The sequence below is a fragment of the Lichenostomus cassidix genome, chromosome 3 (assembly GCF_008360975.1).
Source record: "Lichenostomus cassidix isolate B80296 chromosome 3, HeHo_3.0, whole genome shotgun sequence".
Lineage (NCBI taxonomy): Eukaryota > Metazoa > Chordata > Aves > Passeriformes > Meliphagidae > Lichenostomus > Lichenostomus cassidix.
The window spans coordinates 76,081,220-76,096,048 of record NC_139483.1 but is presented as its reverse complement, the minus strand read 5'-3'; the positions used below and the strand labels follow the sequence as shown (position 1 = coordinate 76,096,048).

Sequence of the window (14,829 nt, the reverse complement as noted above, 5' to 3'; positions counted from 1 at the left end):
AGTGGCAGAATTTGCAGTGCTGGGTTAAAAGTTGGACCCCACAATCTTAAATGTCTTTTCCAACCTAAACAATTCTATGCATGTCTCAGACTGAGGCATACTATAAACATGAAAAAATTTCCCAGCATTTCACTATTACAGCTCAACCTCTCACTTGAATCCATGGACATCATTCCCTGTACTTCACCCAGGGATGCTGCACAAGGAGCACAGGGAAGAAGAACATGGCAGAGAGATTCTCAGTTGTGAAGAATAAACATCTAATTGGCATCTCTAACTGTTTTCACACTGGTCCTGTGTTCCTGTGGGAACTGGTATTGGCAGAGATCAAATTGTAGGTCAGGGTTTATAAGGCTTTGAAATACATAAGGATAGTCACTGACAATGAGCTGTGAGTTTGTATCTGCTGACATGGGCAAAGATGGCCCAAATGATGTCCTGACTGTAAACTGCATTTAAAACATGTTTGGCTGCCTCACCTGAACTACCCCTGCTTTCTGCCCCTAGTGAGCTCTGGCCTGGCAGCCAGTGCTCCCCAGCAGCTTGTGGCAGTGGCCATCTGAAGCCAGTGACCCAGGCTAGCAGCTCCTGGGGCAGGGACTGTCACCCTGCTGTCACCCAGCACACAGCACAGTGGGGCCCTGACTTGCTCGGCCTCTGGGCATAGCTGCAGCACAAATGAGAATAACCTAAATGCCAAAGAAGGGCAGATAGTCAGCCCTGCAACAACAGTAGCTTTACAGCGAATGCCTCATATCCCAGAGCTTGAAATAGCAATTCCTTTGACAAAAACGATGTGCAAGTCTGTATTAAAAAACCAGCAAGCTGCACTGTTTGGCATCTTGTTTTCCAACCCTTGTGAGGAGTCCAAATAGCTCAAATACAAATCTGTAATATTGCTCTCTGAGTAACAGCTATTTTAAACCAATTTTGGCAGACAGTAAGAGTCGCAAGCGGGATGCCAGCTGTATGGTTCCTTGCCTTCTTCTCCTGGTTCCAGCCAGCCAGCAGTGGTGAGGGGACACCTGCCTGCTCTGCTAAGGAAGCTGACACATTTACCTTCCTTTCAGCCCAAGTGTGCCGGGTTCCTGCAGCAAGGAGAGCTTGCCTTTGCTGCTCCAAGGGTAGAATAAAAAATAAATCAATAAAAAATCCAATAAAAAATCAGAGACTCTTCAAAGTTTCAAAAGTTCCCTTTCCATAAAACAAGCCTTAAAAAGAGAATAGACAATGAGCTGCAAAACAATTTTTTATACGCACTCATTTGAGATGACCCACTAATTAATGCACTTGGCCACTTCACGTTTCCTAAATTACAGCAATAAGCAATATAAAAGCTTTTATAATCACACACAATCATGTCCCTTTTTTTGCTTTATGTATGAAAGCTCCTTGTGTAGTTTGTAATTCACCAGCAAAAATTAACATCTCCACACAAATATGTGGACTATGATATGCATTTACAGATACCTAACACAGAACATCTAACACTTGCTGATCCTGGTCACTTCCCTGCTCCTCTTTACCCTTGCCAACAGCCTCCTCTGAAACCTCTTGGCATTTACCAGCCTGCCGAGCACCAGCCAACCCAGAAGTGCAGCTGGTACATAGCTTGCCATTTAGCAGAGTTTCCTTTCCCTGGATCTCCAGGCTGCTCCCATCCCAGACTCCTATCTGAGAATTCATGATGGGAGGGTAAGATTATGCCTTGTAACCACACAGCACAGGTTACAGTGCTTACACTAAATATAACAAAATACAAGCAAAAAATAAGGAAAGATCCACAGTAAATAAATCCCACTTTTTCAATGCACACCACAGGGACATACATATCCACAAAAGGGATTAGGTATTACACCCATGTTGGATGGAGGGAAGGGAGAGAGGTCGAGACAGAAAAATGGAGAATTAAAAGCAGAAATATTCAACATAGCAATGGCACTGCAGAAAGAGGGAATTTTTTATTGCACAACTGCAGCAAGGCCTGCAGGGATGTGGGGAAGCAGTAGGGGTGGGAAGGGATGATGTTCAAACACCAGTGCTGGCAGAGTGTGAGGTCAGTCAAAGGAGGTCATAACATTCCAGCAGAAAACCCTGCTGGAATTATCCTACTGGGCAAGAATGATCATCCTCACAGAAAGACCGCAATGCACAGCCTTGGTTAAACTAAGTAACCCAGGACTCCGGCTCTGGAAAAACAAATCCCAGGAAGCAAGGCCATTCCTGACAAACTGGACACAGAAAGACTGCAGCTGCTGAAACACACAACCAGAGTGACATAATATTAGAACATATTTTTGTGCTTACTAAGACAACAACAAACCCAAGCCTGAAGCTGTACTTTGGGCACACTAGCTCAAACTATCTTTAGACAGGAAAAGTGTGTATGTGTACAGATGTTCCAGCAGGCACGGAGACCAGAGAGCTGGAAAAAGAACTTGCTCACTTCCAAACCTTATAAAAATCGCCTGTTGCAAATAAGGGTGGGGATAAATACACCAGGCAATGCTGAAACAAAATAAAAACAAAAAACAGGCAAGAAGCCAGTAACTGGTCAGGGACTGGGGACGCATAATGGCACCATGCCTTCTCCAGCTTTACTTCTCCCAACAGATGTTTCCAGGTGTTTTCCCCTCCTGCAGTCCCCCCGCTACATTTTACTCCTCCTGCCAGCTCTTTCATCCAGCTTTCTAACTATCTCGCTTTCACAGCTGCTCTCTTGGAAGCATGATTGAAGCTATAAATTCACATCTCCACATCTGTAATAAAAATACTTTTTCTAAAAGCTATTCTTCTTCCCTATCGATGGTGACACAAATAATACAGAATCGCTGGCAATTCAGGGGTCTCACTGCAGCTTTAATCACTGATTGAGACAGAGAGCAATACTCTGTCTCAAAAGGAAAACAGCAACAATGCAAGTTGTTTATTTATTTATATATATATTTTATATATATATATATTTATATGAATTATTTTAATTTGTGAAGTACTGAAAAATACAAGAAATGGCCTCAAAGCTCTTTTTACATGGAACAACTATTATTTTTTGAAGTAAAATATAATTGTCACCTTACTCCCGAAAACACATCTAGATGCCTTCTCCTTTGCCCTCTTGGATGCAAGGAAATCCCTGGGGCCGCAACCGAAGAAAGCAGTGCTTTCAAGGTCTCTAAAGTGGCCCAAGCAAGCCAACGGTACAAAAGACTCTGCTCATCTCATAACCTCCAACTCTTCCTTCATCTTCAGCCTGTGGCAAAGTGGAAACCCCAAAGTCTGTGCTTTGGGCATAATACAGAAGTGACTGTTACTGCAAGCAGGGCTTGTACAAGAAATTTGCATGGAGGCACATCTCCTTTGGGCTCAGTTTCTCTTTATGGCAAAAATCAGCCATGGGCAAGCATTGGGTTAATATCAGCAGGGCAAATTCCAGGCATGAAGCCCTAGGAGAAAAAGCATAGCTTTGGGTGATGGAGATTGGCCATCAGCCTGCTGTTGGTAGGGTGATGGAGGAACCAATTAAAGAGACACAAAATTGCACCAACAGGAACAAAAAGAGATCACAAAGAGACTGATTAAACAAGAAAGAGCCAAAGCAAGAAAGTTTTACAAACAGGGACAGTGATTGTGGAAGAAGCTCTACATGACATTTTTATAACAAGGGCAAGGAGCAGAGTTCAGCACTAGACCTGGAAGGGACTGGTCCACCCTGGTGAGTGCCTCTGCCTCCAGGACCAGCTGGGAGCTTTCCTAAGCTCCTTGGCTCTATACGTGACCAGCACAACAGGGCTCTGCTTGCATTGGGTGTGTTGTACCACTGCTACTACAGCATGAGAGCAGTTTCCCAACATGTGAGGGGATGCCCGTGATTCCAGTGCTGCAGTGGTATTTGCTGTAAATTTTGTTAAGGTTTTCCTAGTTAGCTAAGCCACTATTGTTTTTATTGAAATTCACACATGCACACAGTGCCTAAGAGAGAGAAGGGGGGCTGAAAATAGAAGCTGAATTAGAAGTTCAGCTTCTTTCAACTTAATTTGTTAGTACGTTCATCATCATTTTTTGACAGAATAATCTTTCCACGGTGAATTATTTTCACTGGGGAAAAAAAAGGAGACCAACAAATTGCTGGATATAATTTGTGCTTTAAATAATAAAGCAATTAATGGCATTTTAGCAAGAACACATTCTTCTCTCCAGAAATAAAATCCCTATTTCATCTCATCTAAATTGCTTGGTCAGCTTCAAATAAGCGCAATATAAATCTCCTTCCCATACTGCTGCTGTTATCTATGATAAAGGGAAGAGACAGAAGGTAATCCTGTGTTCTGTATTCACTGACACATCATTTTCATGCTACACTACACTGTAATTTATTTCTAATGGGATAAACCTCTTGTAGTCTTTCTGCATTGTTCAGCCACACACACATCCCCAACTGGTACCAAGATTGTAGGGCTGGCAGGTGCAACATCCAGGGACCCTGCTTGGTGGAATTAGGATGTCTGCTGCACATTTCAGCAAAGCTACAGCTGTGAAAATAAACAGAGAGACTGTATAATTAAGGTACGCTTTTATTCCTTCCCACCCACTGCCTTCTGCACGCAAGGCAGTCAAAGAGTATGACACTTTTCAATACTTCTTGTAATTTCCAACTAAACTTTTCATTTTTTATCTAATCAGCTTGAGATGATGCAAAAAGACATATGGAGTGGTGAGAGATTAAAGGGCATGGAAACCAGTTGAAAGTGAGAAGTCCTTACGGTCTTAGCCACAGCAGAGGTATCATTTCATACAAAGGAAAATATCTTTAAAGCTCCTTCTCCTGTCCTCATCAAGAAGAATACAAGAAGTAAACCAATGTATGAAAATCAAGCTGGGGCTATGAAAAGCTACACATATTATTTTTGTTTGTAATATTTTTACAGGATTTTGCAGAAGAAGATTAAACCTATGGCTTGAGGCTTAAAAATCTTTATTCAAATTAAATGTTTAGTCTGAAGATACAATTATTCCTGATGCAATCCTGAAATGGATAGGTGCAAAGAGAGGTCTACCTACGATATTCCTGCAGAAATTAAAATATTTTAGAGAACATCCCCATTAATTAGTACAATACTTTTCTCTGTCAAAACATGCAAGATCACCACAGATACTTAAGCTGCTGCCAGTTAATGAACACTATTATCATGCACCACAACTTAAAGAGACTAGAATCTCAGTTTTACCGTGCCTTTCACATCTACCTCTCCAGTTCTGCTGATTGCTACACTCACATCCAGAGGACACCTTACAAAGTAAAATATTGTCTAACTAGCTGTCTACTATCTGGCAACTTCTACAGCCCAGTAACTCTGGCAGTTTATAACAGGATTAATCTTGTCTGATTCAGATGCAAGGTAGAAACTTGCAGCTGCGACAGTCACCTCTCCAGATTCCTTGTAGTGTCGATGTGAAGTGACAGTCCCTTCCAGGGCACATGTCACACCACTCCAGGTACCCATCTTCAAGGTGGTAAATGAACCCCTTGCTGCCTAGGGAAGGGACTAACAACTCCACTGTGGCTACCTGCACTCAGGCAAACTCTGGCTCAAAGGGGCCTGGCAGCAGGAGAGCTGGGTCTGGTCTCCTGGCGAATGTCACTCACAGCAGCTTTCCAGCTGCTTTGCCATCCCCAGCTGGACTGGGATCCTCAGTGCACCCCACACCCCTGGGAAGGATGGTGACAGCAACAGCCAGTCTGCAGAGAAAGGGCAGGAGAAATACAATGCCAGGCACCAGCAGCAGGGCTGCAGCTGCTTTATATTGCTTCTTGCTGGAGATTATGAACGTTAGCTCTGGTTTACCAACAACTCATGCTTCAAAAATTTGATAAAATACCCCAAAGGATAATTCCTGCTGAACTCCATCCCTACTGCCACAATCAATTTGTATAATGACTTTATTCTGGGGACATATCTGCAACCACTTACGCGAGGGGCCCAAATGACTTGTTCCAGCCCAGCCCAGTCCAGGCAGGCTGCTCACGTCCATGCTGGGTCACAGGCAAAGGGAAGCAGTCCCAGAGAGGCTGGCTACTACTTTAACAGGGATTCCAGCTGAGATCCTGCAAGCGAAGCTCCCTGCAGAAGCCACCAAGCAGCCTTGTCAGATGCTCCTGGACCTCTGCAGAGCACTGGCCAAGAAAGCCCTCGGGCAATCAGATCTGCCCCCCACCAGCAAGCCCCAAGCTCTCACAGCTGGCTTCTGCTGCATCCCAACCTACCTACAGGGTTTGCTGCCAGTCTGTATTCTGATGTCTGCTCATGTCAAAATTTCAAATACAACAGATCCTGTGTTCATTTAGGTTTTACTCATCTGAAACTCCTTCTTAAATGCAATCCAGATGAGCTCCTTGGCATGATTAGCAGCCGACATGGCTACCCTCGCTGTCTGCAGCCCCACTTAGCAGACTGTTTTCAAAAGGGAGCAGAATCATTTTAAATAGATTGCCTTTCACTGTGGTTGGAAAGGGGATCCTTGATCCCCTTACCAGCTCAGGAAAGCACTGTGTGTCTTTACTGAGCTGCTTGTGATGCCTACTGGCTCTCAAAGACAAAACACATGGCTTACCTCTCCCTGGCACATAGTACAAGTCACTTAGTACATTGTCACCTGGCTATAGACACAAAAAGATGGTATCATGCGAAGTGTGCAGGTGTGTCTGCACCTACTGCCACAGAGGGGTCTGGTGCACAAAACAGGGCAGGCTGAAAGCAAACCCTCAAAAGAGATGCTTGGTCCCAGATTTGCAGTGACTGGGAGCCACAGCTATCCTAAAAGGCTAGGGAGCAAGAATTAAAAGGGCTAAGCCAGGCTAGCTAGGAAGGTCATAGCAAATGGTAATAAATGCCTTTGAAGCATGTGCTTCATAGTGAAACAAGCAAGTTTAAATCTGGGGGGAAGACATTGGGATTCTCACTGCAAACATGGCAGAAAGCTTGGGTGTGGACGCTAGAACAGTCTCTCAAGGCACAGGGCTGGGATCTTCTCACCTCAACCTTTCAAAGCTAGGCAGAATAAGAAAAAATAAGTTTGGCTGGAAAAGCATATCAGTTTTTTCTGCCATTAATTTTTAACTCTCTGAAAAATCAGCTTCTCATCCAATAGGCAGATGACACTACCACTATGAATAATCATTTGATGGTGGTACCCCAGTGCAGATGTCAAAAGGGAAGCAGCAGCAGGGAGGTAGCACAACTGGCCTAGCAAGAGAGGTGCAAACTGCTTCAACCCTGACACACAAGGGGCTAAGCTGCAATGACAAAAGCAGGGAGAATGAATAGGATCTGGTAACTTTTCTATGAAAGCAGGGTTTGCATACAGGAACCAGAATTATCAAAAAACAAACAACTGAAGATCTGTTTGTACTACTGATTAAAAAATAGCATGGGATGTTATTTTTTGTCCCTACGTTCTACAAACTGATCTAAAATTCCAGAACCTAAACAAGTTTTTTACTCTAGTAACTGCCATTATCTAAAACACCAGCTGAAATAAACTCACAATACTATTAAATCTAACACACAAGCACTTTGTACATAAAGTACAAAGGTATGGGCTACCCTTCACCTCTGATGACAATCTGTAGCTACACTTACACTATCTTTGGCCATTTGTAAATAAAGCTACAAGCAAATTCTTTATTCTCAGTGCAGTGTGTGAAACACGTGAGATTTTTGCCATTTCCACAGCAACTTGCTTCACCTACTAGCCCCTCAGGACAGCTTGTGAAACTAGAAAAAGTAGTGTACTGTCCACTGCTTCTAATTAAAATCTTACAGTCTTGTGGTCAGAGAGCTCTGGAGAACTGGCGAGGTCGTGTGGTTTCCTTGAGGTCAGACAGAAAAAGCACACTAGACCAGGGATGACAGATTTCTTGGCTTGTCCATGCAATGCAGCCCTCCACAGCCTGGGCCAGAAATGCCGTCATTGGGAAGCTCTGGTTCCTCTCAGTAACCTAACTTTAAATAGCCTAGATCTTTAAAGGAGAAAATCCCTTGTAAACACACCCTCTCTGCCACCACTCTCGTGAGGATACCAAGAGTAACTTTTTCCCCGGAAGCCTTCTTGCACCTGCAGATGTTGCTCTGGGAGCCAAAGCGGCTCCAAAGTCTGTGCCAATCTTTAGCCACTCTCTGCAGTTTTTCTGTATCGTCGAATGCCAGTAAGTGTTCACACTCCAAGTAATATCTGGTCTGACCATTTGCATGCTCCTCCAGCTGCTCGAGAGCCCATCTGCTCAGACAGGCTTGCTGGCTTCACTCACTGCACATGACCCAATGTTTCCACCACTTACCCTGGAGAACTTGGGGGACACATTGGTGAGGAAGTGACAGATCTTTGCATTTGTGACACATTCACTCCGTCTGTTACCTAGTATTTTCCCCAGGTATTTACCTCTGGAGGCAGGAGACGTCTGTGCCTCTGGTGAGTTTCCAATTCTCAAATCCACATGTTAAAATGGAAATAACATCTGAGTGGAAGGCTCCTAGTTTGGTCTCTACATTTGTATTTTCAATGACTAATTTTGTTTAAGTTGGTAAACGCAGCTGCTGCCTTGCCAGTTGGTGACATTTCCTTTTGGACTTCCCCCCTGGCTGGTGTGTCTCTGCCAAGACATGTAAATTGACTCATTCCTTGTATTCCTTTGCCTTTTTATACAATGCTTCAGTTGGGATTTACAAAAGGTCCCTTGAGATTTATTTCCTTAAATAACTATTAGCCCTGCAATGCCAGACAGTCTTTTCTTACGTGTTTTCTGAATTGTCACTAAAGCATCCCAAGCTCAGGATGCTGGATCTAACTGATGTAAAAGATCACTGTATCACATCCAGTTGTGCTTTTTCTTACGGTGACTTGGTTATGTCACCATCCACTCGGCAGCAACTGTACAGAGGTGACAGAATGCAGGTTGGTTTTACACCAGCATTTTCACGGCCATTAGAAATACACATTTGAAAAGAATAGATTAGTGTCTTGAAAAAGGTAATAAAAATATCCTCCCCAAGAGCTCCAAACAAACAGCCACAATAAACTGGCAGATGATCTTCCCCAAGCCAAGGAACAGTAGAGGCCATCAAAAAATCTGACCATTGTGTTATCTCCTGAACTGAAATGTCTGAGCTGAAGCTGAAAGAGAAAAAATTAGAATCTCCATTTTTCATTTTAGTTTCGGGTTTTTTTTCATTTTTGATGATTGTATGAGTGAAAGGAACAGAACTTCTCTTCAACTTTTCCAATTGCTTGCATCACCCTTCTAAAATACTTTAACTGGAATGCAATTTCTTTATATCAGTTGGATTATTAATTTTTTCAAATTCCTGTATTTCTTGAAGAACTCAGCAAATACTCATTCAGTCGTTTTTCAGCAATGGTCCCTACCTCCAGCTACTCCAAATTTTGGTTTTAGCACATCTGCCTTTGTGCTATGAAACAGCATCTCTACTTGGGGATTTTCAGTTCCTTTGGCAAAGTCCCAGTGCTCCTCCCACCATCATCATCCTTCTCCTGTCACTAAATAGCTTTTGCCTGCTAACCTCAGACAGGCCTACTGGGTGGTAGAACATGGCCTGTTGAGCAAAGGGAATAGCTTTTTCAGGAACTTGATTAGCTTCTTGGGCAAGTCTATCTTCTTTATTTCCCTTGGGGCCCTCTACTCTTGTTCTGAAACTGACTTTCCAGCAGATTTTGCTGAATGCATTCAAATGTCCGATGTTGGCTTTGACATTTCCATCATTGGAAAACCCACTATCTAGGACTGCTCAGCTGAAAACCAGTTACATTTTTAGCAACATATGGCATGTTCACTTTGTAGTACAACTAATTTACTAATTCTTCTTACTAACTCTCCTGCCCTTTCTCTTTTTTTTCTTTTTAGTATTGTCACAAAAAAATAATCACTTCTATTGCATACTAGGATATGCTGAAGATAAAGGTGTTTGCTTCCAATCTACTCAGACCACAACAATTTCATCAACTGCTGTGAGGACATTTTTACACTATGTCCAGGCATCACCAAGAGCCCAGAGACCGGTAGAGTTCTGCCAGCCCCCACATTATTGCTTTGGAGACAGAAGATGACATTTGGCCATTGATTCTGCTGTTTTGTCACTGGCCCTAACTCCAAGAAATAAGTCACCCTTTCAGTAAGCAGATGTGAGTCTGAGGAATTTGGTCCAAATCTGCTGACAGCTCTTATCTCATCGCAGTAGTTGTCTGTTGGTAATACTGTGTAATTGTCATTTCATGTACTGCGTTTGAAATCTAGTTCAGAGCAATCGACCACTAATTGGTTCCCAGTCTACAAGCTATTTTTCTGCCTTGGAAGTCATAATTAATGCTACTCCCTCCGAGTTATCATCATCTTGCTTCATGAATATATCATAGCTTTGTTTTCATTCTTAAGATTGCTCTTCATCAATTCCTGGTCACAGACAGTTTGCTTACTCAAAGGATTTTACTTACTCTATTCCTCCATCTCTTTCACCTGCATCTCTTTTGTTGTTGCAGCCTTTATTTCACTGTTCCAGAAACCTACTTTCTGTGGTTAGCTTTTTTTCCAAACCTTTCCCTAGAGAACTCTTTGGAGGCTTGTCTGGCTCACGGCTTTCACCAAAGCAGGTCGCATCATTTCACCCAAGACAGAATCTGGCAAGTACTTTGCTGGAACAGCTACCTTGCCATCTTCCTCTGATCTGCCGCTTTTCCATGGACAGATTTTTGCCTGTATCTGAACCCCAAACACAGTGTTGTATTACTGCTTTTCATCACCACCATGATGTTTGACCAGTTTGGTTTGGCCCATGAGACTCTACAACCTCACCCTCAGCGAGGTCAGCTGGAGCCTTGATTTGGCCTCTGGTTCAAATGGTAGCCATGCACTGGCAGCTGCTAAAGGAACATAGCAGTTTTCCTGTCACCTACATTCTACTTGACAAGGATGCTGCAAGATGAAAAGATTCCGGGTACTCACATTTTACACTAACAGCAGCCATTTCGATACCTGGCTTAAAAAAGAAATTATGTGTTACATCTCAGAAACGACTGTGTTTTGTCTCCAGAGCTGATGTAAATTGTTCATACCTTCTTCTGCATGACATTTTACTTTGCCTGCCTCCCTTGTCCCCAGTGCACTAATATGCTACCAGTTATCACCACCTGAATCTTATGCAGGTTCACGTTAGGACTCCCTAAATGCAGTGAAACAGAGAAACTTAACACTTATCAGACCTGGGAGAAAAAAATTCAGAAATTTTTTTTGGCTACTGAACTAGCTCATATTCTTCTATACTTACAGTGCTGTTTGGTTCAGCAGATGGAGAATGAAAAGGAAGGTCCCTTTTGCCAGCAATTTTTACTACCTCACGCGAGAGATGTTAGCTACACTTGGGCCCCACGTGATACAGTAATTTTGGGCCTGACAATGGATAAACTGTAAAGGAAGAGCAGACTTTGCACTTGAATAGTCAGGCCACAGACCTGAAGCATTAACATTCAAAAGTCAGGCTTGAGGGAGAGCCAAAATGGGCCAGCAGTGTTGAAAAGAACAGTTCCTCATCATTGCAAAAAGTCCACTCTTTCAGGAGACACACTCCACAGAGGGGAAGGAAATTTAACCCAGGGGACCAATACCTGGGACTTGCTAACTCACTTTTCCAGAGCGAAACTGTAGTGGGTTACCATCAACCAAATGAGAGATGAAGGAGCAAGACCAAATCAGCATGTTATGGACTGCTCTGAAAATCTACAGGATCGACAATAGATTAGGTCAGTGCACTGGGGTCGTCATCTTTGGTACCAGCCAAGTTAATGAATGGGTTGGGCGATGGGGTGGGAGATGGCGTGGGGAGAGGGAAGAAGGAAAAAGACATGGTTCAGGGTTAAAAGACAGTCTTCTGGTTAAAAAATTAGACCATAGGAAAAGCTATTATCTGAGATATTTGGAAATTACTATCAGTCTTTTAATCAAGACAGAAGACAGAAACAGGGAAGACAAAGAAGATATGTTCAGAAGAACAGAAAAACCAGAGATGCCTTAATGATATTTGCGGATAACAAGCTCTCAAGTAGCATAAATACAGTCTGAGCAAGTGCAACCAATATATAGCTTGCTTTAAAAAAGACAAACCATCTGCATTTCACCTCTTCACGTTAACACACTGTAATAAGCAAACAGCTATGGAAAGCAAACAACAAGGGACTTGGGCTGTGTTAAAAACTTTCTTGTATAACCCCTAGCAACTACTTGGTGCCTCAGCTTATACTCACATAAAAGCTGTATATACTGCAACTGGTGTCTGTAAGATGGTTTTAGTTAAAATTGGTGGTTAAAGTACTGTTTTAGTGTGTAACTTTGAGAAAAGTTATGCAATTTTTGCCATTTATGGTTATCTGGTACATCATTTCTCCCTAGAAACACATTTTTTTTCCAAAGTACCAGGAGCATAAAAAATGACCTGTATTTCTGAAATGGAAAGAGACTGGCATCCATTTGTTCAAATCCATACTTTAAAATTACATAAGTGACACCACTAGACATTCTGGACCATTGCACTGTGGAGTTACCTCCTGCTGAGGAAGAGTGATCAGCAAGAGGATACAGGACACAGCTGGGACCTGTCTGCACTAACTCCCTACACCAAGTCTCGAGGAAAGAACTTCCAGTGCAGTTTTTCACTAGTGAAAGGCAGGTGTCCGAGTAAATACAGGTGTCAGCAAAATCTGTAGCTAGTAGGTGTCAAGGGAAGCAAAGAGGAAGTAGAAGGAAGACTAAAATTACTATTTCAGATTCCCAGCTTCTGTTGCCCCAAGCAATTACAATATTGCTTCATTTTCTTTGATTATGAATTTTAATTTTGTGACACCTGATCTTCTTTGCTTGGCCTCACAATGGCTAGACAACAATTCTATGCATAACCATGCTGCAATTTTGTTTCTACATCCTGGTAATTAGCCCTCTTTGATGGAGCATGTTTTAATGCTATTATTAGATAAGCTGGGCTGCCGTCAAATCCATCGAGAGTAGGTTTGTTCTCAGCTTTTGATTTTATTGCTTGTGAAAAACAGCAAGTGCAGGCATGGAAAGGCAAGAACTGAACCATCAGCTCAAACAGGAATGAGCCCCAATCCCATATCCCAAAAGCAAGAACTCTGAGATACATGGGAAGCCCAGAAAGCACACAGGGCCACCTTCGCCTTTGTTAAACTCCTCCACTTCTGTAACTCTCCTGCTTTCCATTTAAGCACCTGTTGAGCAGACAGAAGAAGAAATGCTAGGGGGAAGAATGCCAAGGGAAGACTTCCTTGCAGAACATTTTTATTTCGTTGTTCATTAGCAGGTAGGCGACAGCCATACATATCAACGTGGGTGAGCACATGGGGCTTTCATGGAAGACAGAGCGCCAACGTTCATTCCCAGGAGACTCATCTCACTTACGTGACGCCCACGTTCACACTGCGATCACAGCTGCACCAGCTACAGTTGTCTTGGAGCCTCTGCTCTCAGGATGCTGGTTAAAGATATCCTAAATCCCAATGCCATCTTCCATTATTTTAAGTCCTCTGTCAGCAGACTCAACCTCAGGATCTTTTATAGTAATGGAGAGATTTACCAACAGCTTTACCACTAATATAATCTGCCAAGAAAGCACTTTTCATCATGTGTTTCAAAATATATATTAGTCTGATCGCTTATTCCTTATCAACTTCATATAACAACAGCACTAAAGATCAGCAGTACAAGAGCTCTTGATGTTTGTAACTTGCTTACAGGACCCAAATCTAAGAGACAGCATCACTGCATTTAGAAATGCCACATCAAGGTTTCCGGTAGCTTCAACATTTCCCGTTTCATTAAATGAAAAAAGAGGTGGAGAAAGGAGGAAACCGTATTTCTGCTCCACTTACTTGACAAATGCAAGAAACTGCATATAGATCAACTGACACAACCTCTCTGAATCTTGCTGAAACACACAAGCAGGATCAACCCAGGCAACTAGAATTTGCTGCCATGGTTTAGGCAAAAGGTTTAAAAACCAGAAGGTTTTTGGATACCTTGGCTGAATGCTTCCAAATGAGTAACTGCACACAACTGCACACAAGTATACAGTGAATAGCAGGTTTCAGAATTCAGTGCCTATCTATCTACACCACTTCAGTGGTAATCAACAGATTAACTCTGTATGACAATTTAGCTACAAGTCTCAGCCTGGAAGCACTTCTCTCCCCCCTACACCTAAATCACAGTCAGAAATGCTCTGAAGGAGATTAGGGAGATGACTTCGCCAAACACAGAACGCTGACCTAAATGTGCTTCTCTATAAGTAGGCGGAGGTTCTAAATTTGACTGAAATGGCAAGCTTCGGTCCAGTACTTTTGTGCTTCTCAAGATCTGTGTAAGCTTTTAAAGCCTCTCATTTCTTTTAAACCAGTTTCACTATCCCTAGAAATACTTTCTGCTCTTAGCCTTTTTTGCTACAAACATACTGACAAATTGCACATACACATATTCTGCTGAAGCTAGAGAAATGAGAGGGCTTGTGCTTCAACTGCTACATCTGAAAAAAGCAACAGCTGCAGGTGATGCTCTGGCTTGTGCCAGCACTTGGTAGTGGTGTTCTAGTGTACCACAGGGATGGCTGCTTCATCAAACAATGTGCTCTGCAAGTGTTTACACTGTAAGCAAGGAGATCCCAAAATATAGGCTGCTGCCTTTCTTATTTTCATTCATACAACACTGTTAAATCAATGGGATTTACATGGACTAGCAAAAGACAAAATTAGCCTATTTTA

At 42.7% G+C, this 14,829-nt stretch overlaps 1 protein-coding gene and 1 long non-coding RNA gene across 2 annotated transcripts in view; both read right to left on the bottom strand.

Annotated features, from left to right (window-relative positions):
* BACH2 (BACH transcriptional regulator 2) overlaps nt 1-14,829 on the bottom strand; it is a 183,507-nt gene that overhangs the window by 106,686 nt on the left and 61,992 nt on the right. The gene's annotated exons all lie outside the window — the stretch shown is intronic.
* Nucleotides 1,947-4,532, bottom strand: LOC146440017 (uncharacterized). Its single transcript, XR_014851336.1, has 2 exons — nt 4,443-4,532; nt 1,947-2,255 (listed from the first exon to the last, which is right to left on the bottom strand). It is a non-coding gene; the product is annotated as an uncharacterized LOC146440017 (long non-coding RNA).